Below are 13202 nucleotides of genomic sequence, written 5' to 3'. Positions count from 1 at the left end.
GGAGCCCCTGTCTCAAAAATGGAGGGGGGCAGGGCAGGGAGGCAGGGAGGGAGGGGAGGGGAGGGGAGGGGAGGAGAGGAGAGGAGAGGAGAGGAGAGGACAGGAGAGGACAGGAGAGGAGAGGAGAACAAAGTGGATGTGTTTTAGATATGTGGTTAGCCAAGTCTTACTTATGACAACTGAATAAAGATCAGGAGTTGAGGCTCTTTAAGATGAACATTCCAAGAGAGGGAATGGGTTATTAACATGATCTACAGAGCACAAAAATTTATTTTACTTTATCACAATAGCTAGCTAGCTAGATGACTATGTTTTAAATTAACTGTTCTTCAAATAATTTACAATGGAATAAAAAGCAGGGTGTTTACTTTGTGAACCTTACAATCACTTCATCAAGCCTATCTTAACTCTCAGAACACACACTCTGATGTGACAGTACCAGCACAGTAGTTTGAAGAGCACACACAGTCCAATGCACATTTGTATTTGAAACTAACAAGAAAAAGCATACCTTACTTTTCATGTAAGAAAGAGTAGATTCCTAATTTTTAACAGAGGTTTCAAATACACAGAAAATATATACAGCATTTTCAATATTCTCTTGTTTTGTGCCCATTTCCCCAGTCGATCATATATAAAGGAATGTTTTCCTTATAAAAGAATGCACCTGATTGATATAGTAGCCATCAACTCTGTGGTATCATAAGCATAATCATTCATATTAATGTGTTCTAGTGAATTTCAGGGGTATCTTTGCACTTGCTCTATTAAAATAATGGACACTTACCAACATTATCTTGTTTTTTTTTTTTTTTTTTTGAGGATGGAAAATGGAAAGGTTACTTACTGGGGAATTGGAGACAGCAGATATACATAGTTGCAGTCACTACCCCTGTTCCCTGGTGGAATTCCTTCACTGGAATTCCACCAAAGTACTATTCTGGTGTTTTCAAGTTGAAATGTCTGTCATCATTTCTGCTGGTTCTCAAGATAATTTTAAAATACAAATACTAAATTAGTGCTTGGTTATTAGTCCTTTTGTTCTCGTCCACTGAGCATGCATTAGAATTCATTTTACCATGCAATATGCCTTATTGGTTTATTGTTTCAGTAAATATGACTTAAAAACAGAAATTAAGTGGCATTTAGTATAAAATAATATCTAAATTATAATTTATTAATTTTGCCAGTATTTCAAAATTATTTAGGTTTAGGGCCTGGAGTGATGGTTCAGTGTTTAAGAGCACTGGTTGCTCTTGAAGAGGACCTGGGTTCGATTCCCACCCCCCACATGAAGGTTAAAACCATCTGTGGATCTGATACCCTCTTCTGACCTCCTTGATCATTGCATTACAGGGGCGTACTTACATACATGTGAGCAATCCACTGATACACATAAAATAAAACAAAATTAATGAGTAAAATATTTTAAAATTATTTAGGTTTATACAATTGAAATGTGTCAAAAAACCATGCAACTTGAAGTTCAGACTGATTTCTACTTAGTGACAAGCCTTTGAAATTCTCCTTTCCTGACATTATGTATAATCTCATATGTTATAAAAAAGAAATAAAATAAATCACATTTTAAATATAATAATTATACTTATGGATGAATTATATTACAACAAATTCTTTCTTGTTCATAAACTTCTGACTTTCTAAGGAAATACATATCAAGGTTTTACTGAAACATTTCAGGTAAATAAAGTAAGCAATTGACACACAACTCTTAGGCCATCAGGGATTACTACAATACAAAATTTTGGTTTTCATAAATGGTAAACGAAAGAGAAGTCAAGTGGGTGACAGGATCTGACTTTCACTGATCAGACTGGCACAACTACAATCATGTTGACAATCAAATTATCACAATCCTAGTACAAAGGTCCTGGTCCATGAACTTATTTCCCCACCTGAGAAGTGAGGGAAGACCAAGGAATAGAGACAGGGAAGTGTCTGGAGGTGGAGATTTGTTTCCAGGTCTCCTCTCATTTACTGATCAAGTGAAGATTCCACTCCTCTCATCTCCCTTCAGATAGGTGGAGCTGAATGAGGTAAGTGAGGCTTTATCAGTCTCTTGGGAATATAACAAAGGGTCATGTTACAGGGGACACCCCATAAGGTTGAAAGAGTCTTGATTTCTGCCTTAGCAAATGGAAAGAGCTATCCAAGATAATCACTCTGACCCAGTACATTTTTCTGTAAACAAGTTATAAAAACTATTGAGTCACTTGGATTGTGCAGTGTTTTCAAACTGCATCATAATTTAGATCTTTCTGATCAATTCTGATGTATTAAAAAAAACTAAGCAAAACAAATTTTTTTAAAAACCTCACAAGGGACAGAGTTATCAGTCTGTATAAACCATCTAGACTATGGGATTAGAGGCTTCAAAATGTCAAAATATGTCCCGATCATGTCACAAAATATACTGTGAGTTTCTTGTTTATGTCCCTTCTCTTCACACACAGTGGTGTTGTGAAGGGGGACCCTTCAGAATGACACAGTCTGAATTTGCACTGTAGCTGAAAAAAGCCATTTAGGAACTCAAATCTTCTTTATGGGCTTCAAGCCATGGCGCTGGACCATTACCATCTGAGAATGAAATATCTTTATTCTGTGAGGTAGCAAACAAATTTTCATTTTTCTTGATAGGGGGACACTACAGTTTTTGGTGATATATGTATGACATCCTTAATAAAAAAGGGTTTGGAATAAAAGTCGTCATGTTTTTCCTCACAAAAGAAGTGGAAATGTGAGATGCCACTGAGGGTTATCTCCAAATGAATCATTTATTTGTTCTTTCAAAATCATCTTTAAATTTGATTGCATCACGCTTTTGTTCTGGATTCTTCCAGTTAAATGCATTTTCTTTCTTTTAAACTTAATGTATTTTGTGTTAATATTTTTAATGCACAGATCATTTTATTACGTTTCATCATTTTTTGTAGCTTTAGCATCTTAACCTCTGAGGAGTACAAAATTTTGGTAGAAATTGAATTATTCTGTTACATCTTATACAAGAGATGATATAAATTTACCTTAATTTTGTACTATAAAACTATTTTGCTCACATTACATGAAATCCTTCACAAGTCAAGTAAACAGCAATGACATGTTAAGATATATTAAGTAAATCAGAAAACATCTGATAAATCCAAGCTGGTAAAGAGGAGTACAAAATTTTGGTAGAAATTGAATTATTCTGTTACATCTTATACAAGAGATGATATAAATTTACCTTAATTTTGTACTATAAAACTATTTTGCTCACATTACATGAAATCCTTCACAAGTCAAGTAAACAGCAATGACATGTTAAGATATATTAAGTAAATCAGAAAACATCTGATAAATCCAAGCTGGTAAATCAAATGTCTTGGTCTGAAACAGTCAATAACTGGAGGGGATTTTGTTAGCTTCTGGGGTTTTTTTTTGTTGTTGTTGTTGTTGTTGTTGTTGGGGATCAAAGTCAGGGCCTTGTCGCACACAGGTAAATTCTGTACCATTAAGTTTGATCCATAGATCTTGGGTTTCATTTGAAGGACAGGATCTTTGTATATAGTTCAGTCTGGACTAAAATTCACAATTATAAAAGCCTGTGTTTTCTGAGTGCTGGGATGAACCACCACACTTGCCCAGGAGACAGGTTTGATATAATGCATCACTGAAGAAATCGTAGATCATTTTGTTACTGTATTATGCATGCTAATTAGTAGTCTAAACTCCTTTCTGTTAGTTCTCTTGCTCCTTGCAGGTCACCTCAGTTAGCATTTACTGCTGCTGTTGTCAGCAGGTCCTGTTCTGCAGGTGCTGAAATCTACAGCAAGCATTAATAACTTTGCCTCCTGTATTACTTTTCACAGTCCCATGATTCAGAGTTTTTTTTTTTAATTGAACCTTTGTACATTTCATACAAGAGCTCTTTTTAAAAAGGTTTTAACAGTTCTTAATCAAATTTTTGCTATTCTAATTTTCAAATACAGATATAGAAACTTCTGTGCCATTGTAGCAAATAAGGGGTGGACTTAAAATTTAATCCCTCTTTATTGAATGCTAAAGTCCGAGCTCTTCATCATTTTATTATCATAATGATCTAGGCTACTGATTTTTGCTGGTAACTTTACAGCCAACCAGAGAAAGACATTTTTTTCTCAAGTTGATTATATTTTAAAATAACTATCCAATTCATGGATGCTGGAGAGATGGCTCAATGGGTAAGAGCACTGGCTCCGCTTCCAGAGGACCCATGTTTGGTTCCCAGCACCAACATAGAAGCTAACAATCATTGATAACTCTAGTTTCAGAGAATCCAGCAACCTCTTCTGACTTCTACAGGCATTGCATCACACAGGTGCATTTACATAATACAAGTAACACACTCATACACATAAAAATAAACACAATGCGTAAAATATAAAAAAAATAAACAAGTATCCACTTCAATTACCCCAAAGTCACTGCTGAGCAGGAAGGTCTCATTGTAGGTGACCAAGTTATTTTTCACTCCTTTGCTTCTTTTCTAATTAGTAATTAATTTATAAATGAACTAAAAAAAACAGAGTAAAATGTCAGTCTCTTATTTCTATCCAGTCTTACAAATATAAAGCACAAGGTAGCAAATGCCAATTCATCTAGTGATATCTGCAAGGGTTTTGAAAGTTGAAGTCAGATCTGAGGATCCAAAATCAAACACTGTTTTCATTAGCATAATAGAGATAATGTACAAAGACGTTACCTCAGATATTTAGGTGTTTTAATGTCAAGAACACTCAGACTCTATTTTCTTGGCCATTTCCACAAATACAACACTTTGTTATAACTCAGTTGCTTATAGAAGACATGGAGAACATGGTCAGAGTCTGTTTTCTGGAGTGAGTGCCACTTGGAATGTTTGCTCATGTCCTGATTTGTACAGTCCACACACTGGCATGGAAACCCAAGCCTTCTAGACATACTGCCATTCTCTGAAGATTTATAAACAGAGATAACATTTTTAATGGAAGAACTGTGTTTCCTTTGATGTCAAACATGCTATTTAGGTTTGGGTGACTTTTAAAGAATGAGACTTTTTTGGTCGGATTTGGCTTTCATTGCCTTTTTCCTTCATCGGACTCCTCTGCCTGCCAAGTTCTGAGGTTTTGCATGTTCAGGTTATTGGGGATTTGTTTCTCTGAGTGCAAATGGAGTTCAAGTTTCTTAAAATAGGTGAAATTATTGCTCCCTTCCCCCCTTCACTTTAAAAAAATGCTATGGTTCAACACTATTTGATTTAGGTTAAAACTAAAAATAAGACCTTCCAAACTGTGACTAAAGAAGGAAAAGTTCTTTTCAAAAGTGCTTTTGTAAAAAGTCATAACTGAAAATGCAGGAGGGAGACAAATAATAGGCTTAAGATTTAACCCTGATAAAATATTCTCCTTTGGAAAATGGCTACAAGCCTACATCTGTTCTGGCATTTAGTGAACCACTATTAAACCTGATTTCACTTCTAATTTACCGGCCTTAGTCAACACGTCAGATTTATAATCATCTAGTCTTCAAGACTAGATGTTGATTTGCACACGTTCCTCAGTATCAAAACACCTGAAATATTGATCAGAGGATATAGAGGATACTATGGATAAGAGTAATAAGGTCTGAGTATCTATTATACATCATGGTGACTCTAATTAATGACAATGCAATGTATTCTTAAAAATAACCCCCAAATGTGTATTTTGTGTGTTCTTGACACAAAACTGAGACATACATAGGATGTTTGTATAAATTAGCTCTTCTAGCCATTCCAGGATATGCATGTATTTCAAAGCTTCATGCTTATAACATATTATTTCTAAATGAAAATATTACTAAATATCATGCACCAAGGAGACTATGCACACTCAGCATAGAACATATTTTCTGAATATATTCTCATATGTGTTTCTGTGATTTACTCACTAAGCCCATGGAAACATTGCCAGAGAGGTAACGCAGCTCTGTTTCCTCAATTTTCTGTCTTACAGCTGGCCCCAGCATCTGTGTGCTCCCACATTACAGAAATCAGTCCTTCTTTTAAAACATCCTCATCCAGATCTTGCTTCCTTTAGCAAAACAACCTCAGGGCATACAGTTTTTCATTCCAGTTTTTCTTTCCATGATTCACTTCTTCCCGTGTGCCCAATTCTCTTTCTGAAGAACTAGTCAAATATACTTTCTTAATATTTCATACTCTTTTTTTCTCAGCATTTGTCAACCGGTGTTTGGTGTCCACTCTGCTTTAGACATTCTAGTCTGCATTAAAGTTCTAGAGGTACCTAAGACAATAAATTCTTGCCTTAAAAGAATTTGTATTCTTGACAAGTAACAAAAAAAACATGACAGAGGACAACTGACTGTGATGGATTTCATAATTATTATTACTATTATTATTATTATTATTATTTTATGTGTATGTGTATATTGCCTGCATGTATGTAAGTGTACCTGTGTCATGTAATGCCCATGGAGTTCAGAAGAGGGAATCATATTACCCTGGAACTTGAGTTATGAACAGTTGCTAGCTGTCATGTGGGATGTAGGAATCAGACCCAGGTCTTCTGCAAGAGCAGCCAGTGCTCCTAACTGTTGAGTCATCTTTCCAGCCCTGTGATGGTGTTCTTAAAGGAAGTAATCATGGTGATAATGGAGTGTGGGTGCATTTACTGCAATGAGAGTTTGACAGGCAAGTGATATAGGCAGTAAGGTACAAGGATCAACAAAGGCCTCTCATATATATTTTTCTGCTTAGCGTTTAAGACCCAACAAAAACCATTTGGGTGAATAATCAAGACAAATAAAGTTCAACCTAGTCTAGGAATTATGCCCAGAAAAAGGTCCACTGGTCCTAAAATTATAACTATATGAACACTTTTAAGTTATCATAGGATCTCTGGATTTTGTTCCAAGAGCAATGAGGTGCCATCATGTTATCAAATGGTTTAATCTCTGAGAGACATGATTAGTTTCATTTCTCTCTGATCATTCCTGACCAAGTGTCAGTTGGGCCATAGCAACTTCGTAAGCCTAAACAATGAATTAAGCTTTGAAGGTGGCTTCCACAACACAAACTATAAATAAAAATATTTTCTCTCTCAAAAACTTCCAATAAAATTGTGCTGTTAAAAACTTATGCTTTGGGGGCTGGAGAGATGGCTCAGCAGTCAAGAGTATTGGCTGCTCCTGCAGAGGACCAGGGTTCCATTACCAGCACTCACATGGAAGCTAACAACTATCCTTAACTCCAGTTCCAGGGTATTTGATAGCCTCTTCTGACTTCTGTGAGCTTTGTACAACACAGGTGCACTTAAAATGAGAGTTGAGGATGAAGAGATGGTTCAGCACTTAAGAGCACTGGCAGCTCCTGCAGAGGACCAGAATCCATTCCCAGAAACCACATGGAAGCTAACTACAGTCCATAATCGCAATTCCATTAGATCCAAAGCCCTGTTCTTCCTCTGCTTTCATTACACAGAGAGGTGAACTTCTATGCATGTAGGCAAAACACTCATACAAAAAAATAAAAATAAATAAATCAAAAATGAAATAAAATAAAATGAAAGTTTCAAACTCAGTTGAGTGGAGTTCACGACTAGTACAGACATTTACAGAATTCTGATATAAATACTTTAAGATGATCTAAAGTTCCGGGAAGTCACTGGCCCATCGGTAGCTCCCAAGGTACTTTTGTACCACTGCTTGTCTTTCAGGACATTTGGATTGCAATACTGACTCTGGATTGAATCCCTGAGGCAGTGTGTCCCAAAGTTTGGCAGAATCTTAAAGACCTAAAGAACTTGTTTAAAAAGATTGCTGATACAATTACCTGGAATTCTGACATGAAAGATTTGCAATAGGATGTGGCAAAGTTCAACAATTTCCTAGGTGATGTTGGTGACACTAGTTTGGGAATTCAATTCTGAAAACTACTGGTCTTTTTAAAATAACAACTATCCTTCTTGTTTTTGCTATGAACTGTTATTCACATACTCAATGATGAATGATATTAAAAATATCATAAATACCCCATATATGCATTAGTCAGCCCACTTAATAGAAAGCTTAGCTGAATAACGTGCATTAGTGAAATAACTGAAGCATCTGCAGTTGTTTGGTTTTGTCCTAAAGGGAAAAGTGTACTGCTATTCACTAGCATTTTTTTCCTATCTTATTAACATGTTTTTCTTTTCACCAAAATAGTAAAATGACTTTAATCTTTTACTAATGAGATCTGCTTTTTCCCCAAATAGTAAAAACAACATTTAATAACCCAAATTAAACTTGTAAAGTTGTTTCACCCTCAGTAAATATCAAGAGCAGTGTGGTAATGGAACAACACTGTTGGGACTGTTCATGATGGGTTTTCGTTGGGTAGGCTCTTATCCTACTGTCAGGGAGATGGTACTGCCCTGCACCCATGATGCCAAGATTTTAGTCTCAACAACATCTTTCAGATACACACAATATTCAGCTGGAAGCTCCGTGGCTTTAAAGTCTCTAGTGACAAACAGAGTTCAACATGGAATAAATTTTTCAGCTCAGTCTCCACTTTGAGACTTAAGTGTCAAGTCAATGAGGGAAGATTGCTCAGCAATCATGTTCAGCCATAGAAGCTATTTGATGCCACTTCATGTGACTAAACTGGTTTGTCTGGAGCTAATGTGCTCTAAAATCCCTTTTTATGTCTACTTTCCATTAATAACATGGCTTGAGAAATGGAATGAAAGATAACTTTAAAAGACATGGAGATCTTAATTCTGCATTTGTGTGTGTTTTCTTTCTTAATGGGGAGTAAGAGGAATTATTAGCAAGCTTTTATGGCAGCACCAGTGGACATTTCTCTAAAGCCTGTCTCTAATGGGCTCATTAATTTTTCTTGTTCTTGTAGCCATCATCAGGCTTGACTATAGTTCATTTACTTTTCATATTCAGACCATTTATTTTCCATTATAATGGGAGGCTGTGAAAATGGGAATAAATTAAATCCACAGTCCCATAATGAAGTGCACAGCTCTCTAACCCTCTAGATTATAGGTCAGGGACACTGCACTCTATTTCCCTTCTCATTGTCTCACACGACAATGAACATGCAGTTGTTATGCATTATAGTAGATATGTAATAAAGGAAGATCAAATTGAATGATCTCCTATTCCACCCCCTCCCCCAAAACAGACCCCAGTATTTTCTTTGGTTTATTCTTTATTTAAGTGGTCTATAGCTCATGGGTTTCTCAAAGGCACCGAGTAGAACGATGTGTACAACATAATACTCCCTGCTAGCTAGTAATGGTTTGTTCAATAAAAATTAGATTTTAATAATAAATAACTAATTTTCTTTTATTTGCTGTTTTCATTATTTTTATTAGTTTTTTGTCTTGCTTTCAAAATCTATGGCAAAATTTTTAATAAAAACCTCATTTAGAGAGCAAACAGAACTTGACAGACTTCCTCATTCCTTTCTCTCTCCCAATGTTATATTCATTCTTTCATATTCCTATAGCTTGAATTACTACTTCATCTGACATCAACAAAGCACTTTAATCTGGGATTCATCTCAAGACTCTTCCTGAAGATATCAAATTATGATAAATCAACAGCATAGTTGAAGAGTAAACAGAACATTCTCCTATCTCTTTTTAAAAAACCCTTTCCCTGTGTGAGTCGGGTGGTGGTGGCCCCTTGCAGTGGCTGTGGCTACACTAAGTATGAACTCTAGCCTGAAATATTACTTTATTTGCAAACTAATATTTTAGTTTTTATAGTGTTGGGGTGAACCTGGAGCTACATGGATGCAACTGTTCTATCACTGAGCTACATTCAAGCTCCAAAAATCCATATTTTAGTAACCTAAGACGATAATGTTTGAGGAAAACATTATTTCACATAGTAAATTATGGTGATCCTGACTGCATGTTTTACTAGTACATGGTGCTCCATTAAGTGTCCTTACTCTGAAAGCTTTTCCCAACATAGAATCGGAATAAGAATCAGACCTGAGTCATTTCTGATTTCAGCCATTTGTAATGATCAAGTCATTAATATTTCCTGGGTACTAGCTCCCGTGTATGTACTTAGTAACCTCTATTTTAGAAATAATGATGATTTAGCACTTGAGAAACTCCTTCCAGAGTTTTCAAAATTCTGTGTAGGCTGTGCATTGCACAACTCAGAGATAACAAGTCACATAGATCTACAGAACTGACTTTTCTGCTGCCTTTTCCATCCCTGAAGTCATGACTTAAGCAAGCTTATGTGTGGCTGGCTATTTCATAGTCAGACTACCCATCTGTTGACATGAAGATGCACGATCTATGAACAAAATGATTTGTGTGCAGTACCACAGATGACCAAGAGAACAGGAGGTCATCAACCATACCTAACAGGTTTGCTTTCTGTTTTTGCCATTTAATCCTTAAGTAGAAAGGCTTTAGGGACTTCCCTGGCCTAAGGATTTTTGTGATAGAGATACTTAGGGAGGAATTCCAAAACTAAAAATATTATTAAAAAGTTTCATTAGTCCAAACATAGCTTTTTTTTTTCTGTTTTGAAGAGAGTGAAATCACTTCCTCTTCCTATATCTAATAGAAACAAGAGCATCTGATCTATGTGTTAGCAGCTTCGGATGCGTCACATATAGGAGAACTTGGGATCTGTTGTAAATTCAGCCTCCACAGCTGCTAGCAATAAGGAGCTGCATGGAATTCCAGTTTCAAGCCATATTTGTCTCTGAAGCACATTTTTTTAAGGTACAAGATTCCATATTTCACTTATGTACTTGATTTCATGGAATTCCAAAATTACTTCAGAAAATAAAGCATAATCTAATCCTTCCTATTCTTCAGATTGGTGCCAGTGGAAAATTAACTGCTTTTTCTGTAATTATTGAGTAATCTCAGCTGATGAACTGTTGAACACTCTAGAATTTTATCTGGAGTCCCATATGCCCATCTGACCTATGTGCACTCATACTGGCTGTATGTCTGTTACCCATGTCTGGTCTCAGAAGAATCAATATCTGGCATCTCTACTGGAAATCAGAAAGACTAGGGCAGAGAGCATGTGTAGGTACATTAGGTTCCCCATGGGCAAACTTTCACCAGCAAACGGCCAGTGACAGAGCAGAATTTGAAAAACATGCTTAACTCCTTTCTCTCTGTAAAGCTGCTTCTGAAATCCAGAGGTGGAATATACTGTCCAAGAGATACTTTTCAGGCTTAAACAACAGAGCAATATTATTTAATTGTGGCAGTTTTAATAACTATTATTTCTGAAGCCTTGCTTTCATTCAGTCTGTGTTTTTCTCTGATACTGTACTTTCTCCCTCAATATTAATAGGTAAGTTTCATATCAGACCCTGATTTTTCAGAACTTGGGTAATACTTGTCATGTACAAAGGAGGAAACCAAGTCTTGCAGCCATTAGATTAATTTTCCATTGCCAGTGATGAAGGTTTTTTAAATGTTCATTTGTTTTCTCCTTACCTGATTTTTGCTCTCCCTACTTAACATCAATGATAAAACTACCATCTTCAACATCAATTCAAACAAACCTCCTGTAATATTTCTCTCCTTCATAATGTCTGGTAATTTCTCTATCTGCTGAATAAAGTAGGTGCTTTCAGGACACCTTCATTTCTACATTGTCATTTCATGATTTCAAATGAGATGTGCCCCATCTCCATGAAAAGTAAGTTTCCAGAACTTACTTAGCATTTTTTCTTCTCCAGAGTCCTGAATATTGCAAAGAATTTCCTCAACGCTTTCAGCGAAAGGGGAGCTGTTGTCTCCAGTTGCTGTTAGACTCCTGAGAAACCTGTAAGAACTCAGGAAGGACCAGCATTTCTTCATCGCAGTCCTCCATAAGCGTTTGTGACTTTTTTTATGATACACTTTCACCATCCTTTTACTGTTTTTTATTTTTCAGTTTTGTATTAACACTTCCATATTGTCCTGACAGCTCATCTTTTCTAAAGCTGAGTCCAAGAAAGCAAGCTGCCTCCACTACAGTGTGCTTGTAGGTTGACTATGCTGAGAGAATGGTCCTATACCCAAATGTATATGGGCAGCACTGATTGGATTTAGTGGGTTATTGTACAAATTAATGAGGGCATGAAGTTGGGAGGAGGCGGTGAGGAGGGGGTGGTACTAAGTGGAGTTGGAAGGGGAAAGTGGAAATAACTATGATCTAAATACATTTCATGCATATATGAAATTCTCAAGTAATAAATAAAAAACATTAATGATGTGAGGAAAATTATCAAGACTAAAGTGATGTGAAGCCTTCAAATGAATATGGCCCTTCAAATTGTAAAGATAAAAGTGTCAAGTTATGTGATCAGTTTTGGACTTTGGCAGTCTTGAACCCAGCTACTGCATACAATATGTCACTCTTTCCAGAATTACCCCAACTTTTCCTTTTTATGCTCTTCCCTCTTTAAAGACATTTTCAGGGATTTTAGAGAATCCTGCATTTATATGCCATAGGCTTATTTTTTTCTCCAAGAAAGTTGACTTTTGGGACAATGGTTTGTTACAAAGAGACATAATAAGATAATGTCATAAAGCTTGTTTTGATACTTCCTTTGATTCAATGTCTTATTCCAAGCAATGTGTGTGGGGACCTAAAGGCCCCACCTTGCATAAGTCCAAAAGGAAATTACTGGGGGCGTGGCCTGGCTTGCTTTGAAAGTCTGAAGAATACTTCTGTACTGCTGAGGAGTGCATGATCAGAGTGTGACCATCCTTAAGATACACCCTCAGAGGTGGGGAGGGGGGAGTTCCAGGTGCCTTTATAAGCTTTGTATCACCTGCAATAAAATGAGTCCCAGCTTGACTAGGCTCCCCATTGCGTCTGAGTGTCCCCAGGTAATGGGGGCGGCATGGGCTGGCAAACAGCGTGCTTACTCATCCCAATCCTCGCCTCACCAGGGGTCGCGGGTTCAAGTCCCTGGCATCTGGCGCTCAACGTGGTGCTCAAAGGAAGGTGAAAAGAAGAAAAGAAAGAAGTAAGAAGAAGAAAAAACAGATTGGGGCCAATCGAGGAGGTTCGGGCTAAGCAAGACCCTAAAAGTGGGTAATGCAATTTTTAAGTTTGAAGACCCAGCGCTTAAAGCGCTGAGAGATATGCTTAAAAGCAGGGGATTGGATTTGTCAGATCCCGTAGCTCAAAAGGTTTGGGCA

Source organism: Nannospalax galili, unplaced genomic scaffold (genome assembly GCF_000622305.1).
Source record: "Nannospalax galili isolate Female #2095 unplaced genomic scaffold, S.galili_v1.0 scaffold792, whole genome shotgun sequence".
NCBI classification, from domain to species: Eukaryota; Metazoa; Chordata; class Mammalia; order Rodentia; family Spalacidae; genus Nannospalax; species Nannospalax galili.
Note: the sequence above shows the minus strand (reverse complement) of the source record.